Source organism: Mauremys reevesii, linkage group 1 (assembly GCF_016161935.1).
Source record: "Mauremys reevesii isolate NIE-2019 linkage group 1, ASM1616193v1, whole genome shotgun sequence".
NCBI lineage: Eukaryota > Metazoa > Chordata > Testudines > Geoemydidae > Mauremys > Mauremys reevesii.
In genome coordinates this window covers 91,551,893-91,561,372 of record NC_052623.1, presented here as the reverse complement: position 1 = coordinate 91,561,372, position 9,480 = coordinate 91,551,893, and the positions used below count along the sequence as shown (strand labels likewise).

Genomic DNA, 9,480 nt, shown 5'->3' with positions numbered 1-9,480 from the left:
CATTGAAGCCCATAGGAATGAATATAGAGGATGTAATTGGGAGATAGGAGTGCATCATTTCCGGGTGATGCAATCAAGGCATAGGATTGCATCACGTCCTGTGGAGGATAACTTAGCACATTCTATAGAGATACTTTGCAGCCCCACAGAAGTCTATGGAATGGGCAGAGCTACAAAAAGCTGATTGGCTGAACTTGGGAGAGCAAATTGTATATAAGGATGACAGCCGGCAGGCTAAAGCTCTGTAGGGAACAGAGACCAGCAAGAGAGCGGAACACTGCCAGACACCTGTAAGAAGATGCCTATACAGAAGAAGCTAGTTAAAAAGCAGCATTGGAACTCTGCAAAGCCGATAGCTGCCTGAAAAGCAGCTATTGCAGCAGCACCCAGAGTTCTGAGGTTGCCCCGGGCAGCGGCCTCTTCTGATATCCAACCAGCAGGAGGCCAACGCAGCAGCTACCAAGTGGGCTTCCGTCTCTTCCACCTGAGAAGCCGTTTTAGCTCAACAGTAGCAAACAGCCACTCTACACCAGCGGCCACAGGTACAGCGAGATCGCTGTTGACAGCCATCGTACCTCAACCCCAGACGTAGCAGAAGGTTCAGAAGGAATTTTAAAGCCTCTGTAAGTTTAAGTCTTCCTTTATTTACCATCCATGAGTATATGGGTTTCGCTTGTAAATAAAGCTGGGTGTCTGTGGTCTGAGGGAGATCTTCCCCTACCCATTCAATAACTGCCTGATCAGTATTCATTGCATGTTAGTGTAAATAGTTAAGTAATTTATATGTTTACTTGATATATTGTTATAAGTTAAAGTATTAAGTGAATGATTATATTGTTATAGCGTTATATGGTATAGTGTGTCTTTATTTGCTGCACCACTTCATCCCCTTTTTAATTTTAACTATTATCTCAACTGTTACTGTACTCACTTCTAAATAAATATTTTTATTTTCGAAGAATTTACTGCTTGTTTGCCTATTCTTGATCGGAGGGCTGTATCCATGTCCTTTCAAGGGGAAGTTAGCTAATTGTGGCTTTTCCTGGAAATTCCTTTAGGCAGGCCACAACCTTAATTCCCAGAATAGATTAATTAAGAACAAAATATTTTGAATTAAAAGCATAATTTGTAAACAAACATCATTGGCTTAATAGAATTGAATAGAAATCTTCCAGTAACACATTGGGCACTTCCAGAGCTAAAAAGTATAAACTACAACAGCTTGAGGTAGAAAGTCAAGGCTTGGTAGCTGGGGCTGTAATAATTTAGGGTATGTCAGCAGGTAGTGATTGATCTATCAGGGATCGATTTATCGCATCTAGTGTAGACATGATAAAATCGATCTCTGATCACTCTGCTGTTGACTCCGGAACTCTACCGCGGTGAGAGGCGGAAGCGGAGTTCACGTGGGAGTGGCAGCGGTCAACTTGCTGCCGCTGAAGTTGTGTATCTTAGGTTGACCCCCCGCCCCCAAGCGTAGCCTAGCCTTATATGTGAATCACCACAGAGGGGAGAACTTCTAGTACACTTATCAATGGGTTACCTAAACATACCTCTTATGTGCTGGTGATAACTATGCATATAGTATGGAGTTCCTAGTGTGGAACAGAGATGAATGATTAATTACATAATATATTTGAATCTAGAGCAGGGGTTGGCAACCTGTGGCACGCAGCTCGCCAGGGTAAGCATCCTGGCGGGCTGGGCCAGTTTGTTTACCTTCCGCGTCGGTAGGTTCAGCCGACCACGGCTCCCACTGGCTGCAGTTCACCGTCCCAGGCCAATGGGGGCGACGGGAAGCACTGTGGGCTGAGGGATGTGCTGGCTGCAGCTTCCCGTCACCCCCATTAGCCTGGGATGGCGAACTGCGGCCCGTGGGAGCTGTGATCCACTGAACCTGCCGACGCAGCAGGTAAACAAACTGGCCCAGCCTGCCAGGGTGCTTACCCTGGAGATCCACATGCCAGAGGTTGCCAACCCCTGATCTAGATAATACTTAGTCCTGCCATGAGTGCAGGGGACTGGACTAGATGACCTCTCAGGGTCCCTTCCAGTCCTATGATTTTTTTTCTAATGAAGAGCCATATTGTGCCAGTGATATTTATCTGTAATTTAGTTTATCTAATGGATTTTTTTTTTGCTTTGAAAACTGATGGTATAATATAGAGCAGTGGTCCCCAACCTTTTCGTCTGGCGGGCGCCAGACGAATGACCACTGTGACGGTGGAGCACCCACTGAAATGCCGCCAAATTTCGGCGGCGACGCCTCTCGATGACGTCACTTGTCGATGGCAAGCGGTGTCATCGAGAGGCATCCACGCCAAAATTCGGGAGCAACGCCTCTCGATGACATCACTTGTCGGTGGCAAGCATCGTCATCAAGAGGCGTCCCCGTCAAAATGCCACTTAAATTCGGTGGCATTTCAGCGGGTGCTCTCCCGGGGGCCAGGACGCGGGTGCATTAAGATGCCCCCGTGGGTGCCATGGCACCCGCAGGCACCGCGTTGGGGACGACTGATATAGAGAAATGCCATTTTGCCTGAAACAGATTTATCTGTTGAGGCATTAAAGATGTATCCAAAACTGAATTAAACAAAATCAAACATCTTTCCCTCATCTAATATCATCCCTTCATAAGGGATATTGTGCCTCATTCAAGCAGATTGTGAACTTTTCAGGGAAGAGATTTTGCCTTATGAGTCCATGAAGTGTTATGGAAACCTATGGCACAGTCAAAATAGTCATTATAAATCTCTGCCGGGACACAGTTTGATTGTATCTACCACCACCAGTGTATCTTAAGAGAAATTCTTCTTAAGACAAACTTGCTCAAGTAAATATATGTCATCTAAAATAATAAATAGATATGCAGTATAGTAATCTGTAACTGGGGAAGTTGGACAAATCTATGTGCATTGAAGTAGCATGCAAAATCAACAGATGCTTATTGAGGGTGATCACTCCTCCCCACATGCACACCACCTGCAAGCAGTCTTATTTGGACCAGAAGAAGGACCCCGGTAGAAAAGCAAGTAGTCTCATGGAGAAAAGCAACTACAATAATCCCATGCCAGGCCTACCTTCTCTCAGGAAGCTCTAGCAATCAGCAGTTGCTGGATGCATCCAGGTCTGGTCCTGCCTTCTCACATGGAGAAAGAACAAGAGGTCTGCTCTCCTTCCCAGCCATCAGTCCACGTAGCTTGGCCCTCCCCTTTTATTCACCCCTTCCAAGCCTGACAGCAAGTGCAGGTGTATTGGGGTGAGGCTGACTGAGCCCATTAAACCTTGCTAGGCTATTGTGGGGTTTATCATGTGATCATAGCTCAAAATACATACAAAGGTACACATCATATAGGGGGAAAAAAACAAAAAGAACTATTACTAACAATCCTCTACATCAACATAACATATGTTACTAACATTCATAGATAATCATCCAATCAGAAATTGATTAATACAGATGTATTTCAGTTGACAGTCTTCATTTTAAAGTAAAATAAAACGTAACCCCACAAGCTGCTTTTGCAGACTTCCAAATAATATGAAGTGAGCTCAGCTAGTCCTTTATATTGGCACCCTAGCTCTTATGCCACCAGCAGACACATGAAGTTTACTAACCTCAGGTAAAGCATTATTTAAGTTGTAGAGTAGGAAGCTCTGAATACTGAATCTTGGGTTTAGTCAGGATTTCTTCAGTTCCTTAGTGCCACAACACCATTAGCACAAACCTCTCTTTGGTTAGATATGAGATCATATTAAGCCCTGGCATAGCTACATAGAACTGTATGAGGAATAAATTTGGCCCGGGGGTATCGTACAGATGCATCACTTCAGCCTCACCTGCTGGGAGTGGGATGGCACTATGAGGACATAGGCACTGAATTTATAATAATAGAAGAACACTTTCATAATAATAAATATGTAGATTCAAGAGAAGATTGTATAATTTACTGGAAATTGAGAAGGCAGCTGGGACCTTTGGCAAATGTTGCTGTTCTTAACTGCCATTGCATGTTTACTCTGAAAGCATCGGTATCACTGCAGGCAACAATCCCCCCACTGAAGAGCCCTGTGTGAGAGAAAGTATTTAGTGGCTCAAATTTCCTTAAAATAAAAAATGAAAACATTCCTAATTTTGAAACTTTTACCTGTACTGCTCTGAGAAAGAGGCACAAGATGTACACAGTGAGAATAAAGAAGATGAAAAACGTCTATTATCATGTGATGTGAATGTTGTTCTGGCTTAAAGTGAAAACCAATAGTACACAGGCAGCATAGGGGCTTCCACAGACTTATAGACTCAGACTTCAAGGCCAGAAGAGACCATTGTGATCATCTAATCTGACCACCTGCACATTGCAGGCTACAGAACCTTACCCACCCACTCCTGTAATTGAAACATCACTGCTGGCCGAGTTACTGAAGACATCTTTAAATCCTGATTTGAAATTACAGAGTATCCATCACTTACACTAGTTTAAATCTGTAAGTGACTTTGCCCCATGTTGCAAAGGAAGACAATCCCCCTCCCCCCCCCCACACAAATCCAAGGTCCCTGTCGATCTGACATAGGTGACAATTTCTTTCCTACCCCAAATATGGTGGTCAATTGGACCCTGGGTGTTTAGCTAGTCCACCAGCCAGACACCTAGGAAAGAATTAACTGTAGTAACATAGAACCATCTGTTGGGCATATTTGCTACTAGCAGTAGCACCATTGTAGGCAGTGTCATCATACCATACCCAGTTTATCCACCATTAAATCATCAAGTCCTGTCTTGAAGCCAGTTAGGTTTTTTGTCCCACTGCTCCCCTTGGAAGGCGATTTCAGAACTTCACTCCTCTTATTAGTAGAAACATTCATCTAATTTTAAGACAAAATTTATTGATGGCTCATTTGTTCTTGTGTCAACATTGGCACCAAACTTAAATAATTCCCATCCCTCTCTGGTATTTATCTCTCTAGAGAGAACAATCATATCTCCCCTCAGCCTTCCTTTGGCTAGGCCAGTGTTTCCCAAACTTGGGACGCTGCTTGTGTAGGGAAAGACTCTGGCGGGCCAGGCCAGTGTGTTTACCTGCCCCATCCGCAGGTCCGGCCGATCGCAGCTCCGACTGGCCGCGGTTCGCTGCTCCAGGCCAATGGGAGCTGCTGGAAGCAGCACGGGATGAGGGATATGCTGGCTGCTGCTTCCAGCAGCTCCCATTGGCCTGGGAGCCGCGATCGGCCGGACCTGCGGACGCGGCAGGTAAACAAACCGGCCTGACCCACCAGGGGCTTTCCCTACACAAGCGGCATCCCAAGTTTGGGAAACACTGGGTTAGGCTAAAAAAGCTAAGCTCTTTGAGTCTCCTCTCATAAGGTAGATTTTCCATTCCTCAGATCATCCTAGTAGCCCTTTTCTGCACCAATTATAGTCTGAATTCATCTTTCTTAGCTATGGGAAACCAGAATTGCACACAATATTCCAGATGCGGGTCTCACCAGTGTCTTGTATAACAGTACTAAAACTTCCCTATCTCCATGAGAAATACTTCGCCTGATGCATCCTAGGGCTGCATTAGCCTTTTTTCACTGCCGCATCACATTGGGGGCTCAGTCACCCTGTGATCAAACAATACATCCAAGTCTTTGTCCTCCTCGGTCATGTCCAATGGATAAGTCCCCAGTTTTTGGCAAAACAATTTGTTGTTAATCCCTAAATGCATGACTTTCCGCTTTGCACTATTACATTTCATCCCATTTCTATTACTCCAGTTTTTAAGGTCATCCATATCTTCTCCTATGATATGCTGGTCCTCCTTCATATTGACAATACCTCCGAAATTTGTGTCATCCATAAATTTTATTAGCACACTTTTTGTGCCAAGATCATTAATAAAAATGTTAATGAAGATTGGTCCCAAAAGCAATCCCTGAGGAACTCCACTAGTAACCTCCCTCCAGCCTGATAGTTCACTTTTCAGTATGACCCTTAGTAGTCTCCCCTTTAACCAGTTCCTTATCTACTTTTCAATTCTCATATTAATCCCCATTGTCTCCAATTTAAATAAAAATGTCCCATGTGGAACTATATCAAATCCTTTACTGAAATCCAGGGAGATTAGCTCTGTTGCATCTCCTTCAACTGCATGAAATTTATTAATCTATAACAAAAAATTATTCCCTCTTCTCACTTCAGTGTCTTATCCATTATTTCTCAAGTCACATTTCCTCTTTGATATTTAAATACAAGATGCAAAACCCTAAAGAATGTGGAACAAATTTTCCTCTCAGTGAATTTGTCCCTGTATTGTTAAATTTACAGACATTTTTCTCCTTAGGTTCCTGATGATTCAGGTATACTTTTATTGGTAGTATAGTATACATGACTAGCAAAAATATTACTGTACAATAGACCCACACTAAGTCTTCCACTGAACTGCAAGCTAAGTAAATCTCATGAAAGCATTTGTCTTCTCACCCCATTTCACAGGAAAGATTCAACAATTTAACATTTCCATATTATTAACGTGTCATTACTTTTTAAATATATACATATATATAGTCCTTTAATTTTAATTATGTTACATCACTTTTGTCAGTATAAATGACTACAGAACAGCTTATGCTCCAATAGCTTGATTTTTTTTTTGGCCATGTTTATTCACTTACCAGTTTGCATGAGTTAGCAATGTCAAATGGATCTCCACAACATCAGTGTGAATTAGTGAGTTCCTGCTGTATTGTCATTACAAATATAGTGCCTTACAGAATTTTGTAACAGGCAAATTTTCCCCAAATAAATTATAAACTAAGGGCCATATTATGTAAATTGCTAATCATATAAAGTTGTTCTTACATATACAAATACACCATTTGAAATCAATGGGCTTGCTTATGGGAGTAAGGACTACTCACATGAGTAAGGATGTCTACACTGCTAAAGAAGGTGTAATCTTAACTCAGGTTACCTAATTTGCATTAAAATAGCAGTGAAAACATGGCAAATTGGCTTTTAACTCAGGTTAGCAGCTCAAATTCAACCCCAGGCTGCCCTATAGTCTTGAACTCAGGCTGCACACCTGAGTCAGAAGCTGAGTTACCATATCTTGGATGAGATCTCTGAATGTAAGAGACAATTAAGCTGGACATTTCTATGGGAAAAATGGAAATTTGGGAAAAGATTAAAAAAGGAAGGCATGATAGCCAAAACAGTGTGAGTGGAAGATGAAGTGGTGGAATTTTTTTTGGCCAGGCTGCAGGGATTGGTATCTCCCCCAAACCCTTGAGAAGAGTTTACAGCAGTCTAGTCAAGGAAATTAAAAGAGACCGTGGAAGAAAGTTTTTGCTGTGAAGAGAGAGGAAAGGGCAACTGTTGTAGACACAATAAAAGGGGGCAGATTTACCCCACTAGAAGAGTTTAGAACTACAAGACTTAATATAGAATTAATAAAGAATTAAAGAAGTGTTGGCCGGAACTATACCAATGTGATATATGCCATCATGTGCCAGCAATGCCCCTCTGCCATGTACATTGGCCAAACCGGACAGTCTCTACGCAAAAGAATAAATAGACACAAATCAGACATCAAGAATTATAACATTCAAAAACCAGTCAGAGAACACTTTTACCTCCCTGGTCACTCGATTACAGACCTCAAAGTCACAATACTCCAACAAAAACACTTCAAAAACAAACTCCAACGAGAAACTGCAGAATTGGAATTAATTTGCAAACTTGACACCATTAAATTAGGCTTGAATAAAGACTGGGAGTGGATGGGCTATTACACAAAGTAAAACCTATTTCCCCATGCTAATTCGCCCCCTCCACACACACATACTGTTACTCACACCTTCTTATCAACTGTTGGAAATAGGCCATCCTTATTATCACTACAAAAGTTGTTTTTTTCTCCTGCTGATTACTCTCGTTATAGTTAGTATGGTAACACCCATTTTTTCATGGCCTTTGTGTGTATATATATGGGCTTGCTTATGGGAGTAAGGACTACTCACATGAGTAAGGATGTCTACACTGCTAAAGAAGGTGTAGTCTTAACTCAGGTTACCTAATTTGCGTTAAAATAGCAGTGAAAACATGGCAAATTGGCTTTTAACTCAGGTTAGCAGCTCAAGTTCAACCCCAGGCTGCCCTATAGGCTTGAACTCAGGCTGCACACCTGAGTCAGAAGCTGAGTTACCATATCTTGGATGAGATCTCTGAATGTAAGAGACAATTAAGCTGGACATTTCTATGGGAAAAAAGGAGATTTGGGAAGAGATTCAAAAAGGAAGGCATGATAGCCAAAACAGTGTGAGTGGAAGATGAAGTGGTGGAATTTTTTTTGGCCAGGCTGCAGGGATTGGTATCTCCCACAAAGATATATATATCTTCCTACTGTATTTTCCACTGTGTGCATCTTATGAAGTGGGTTTTAGCCCACAAAAGCTTATGCTCAAATAAATTTATTAGTCTCTGAGGTGCCACAAGTACTCTCTGGTTTTTTTATTATAAAACTGTAGCAAAAGAATTAAATCTTTTCATGGCTTAAGAAGACTAAAGTGACATATATGTTCTGTAGTGTTGTGGCAAATGTCATTTTAGATTAGATCAATTTATGAGCACTCAAAAATTATAGTTTGCACACCTGCATCAAATTTATGATGATTCTTTAGCATTTTTAAGCAACCTTAAGAGTGAAAAACAAGTGATGCTGTACATGGGTGCTTGACTAAGTTAGCTGCATAGTTTTAAGTTTAGTAACTTTGGGCAGTATGTTAGGGCTACACAGGACCACTTCCTTTATTTTCTGTGTACCTTTTAAGATACAAAATGCATAACTACTGGTGTAGATTTGAAGGAAAGAAGCTATGTTCTGTGGGCCTCATAAGAAATAAGGCCTAGATGAGGCATTCTGTTTATCCAAGTAAAAGTTTGATACTTAAAATCAAAATCCACTTAAAAAAAATCTGTCAAAAAACTAATTGAAAAGACTGGTAAGGAAGCACATGTAAAAATTAAGAAGTCACAAAATAACTAAATTATGGTTGCACATGCAACCTCTGCATTTAAAATTGGTAGTACAAGGCTGCTGAGTAAGACCCCGATTCAGAAAATCATTTAAACACACATGCAACCCCAGTCTATTAAGAAGAGTACTTATGTTTAAGTGCTGTTCTGAATAAGGAAGCTCTTCTGAACAGAAGCTGTTATAGTGTGCACTCTACCACAGAGCCTTCTATTCCTCTCTAGCACCCCCTTGTGTCTTGGTTAAACAATGATCTGCTGCTGCAGTGGCCTAGTTCTGTGGCTGTCAACTCTCAGTCCAGTTGTTTTCCAGGGTTAACAGAAAAATAATATTTAGGAGGCTATTTTAAGTTCAGATTTAAAGTCCAGAATATAAACACTGGTCCTTCATGTAGCTCCAAGGCACATATTGGCTAGGTGAGACCCCTTTCCATGCCACGTTACTTGGGTTAGGACAAGGAGAGCC

At 41.7% G+C, this 9,480-nt stretch overlaps 1 long non-coding RNA gene across 2 annotated transcripts in view; it reads left to right on the top strand.

Annotated features, from left to right (window-relative positions):
• The first annotated feature begins 440 nt into the window (after positions 1-440).
• LOC120377075 overlaps positions 441-9,480 on the top strand; it is a 111,830-nt gene continuing 102,790 nt past the window's right edge. For both annotated transcript variants that reach the window (XR_005587474.1, XR_005587475.1), the window contains exon 1: positions 441-623. This is a non-coding gene — a long non-coding RNA (uncharacterized LOC120377075). The remainder of the gene's footprint in view (positions 624-9,480) is intronic.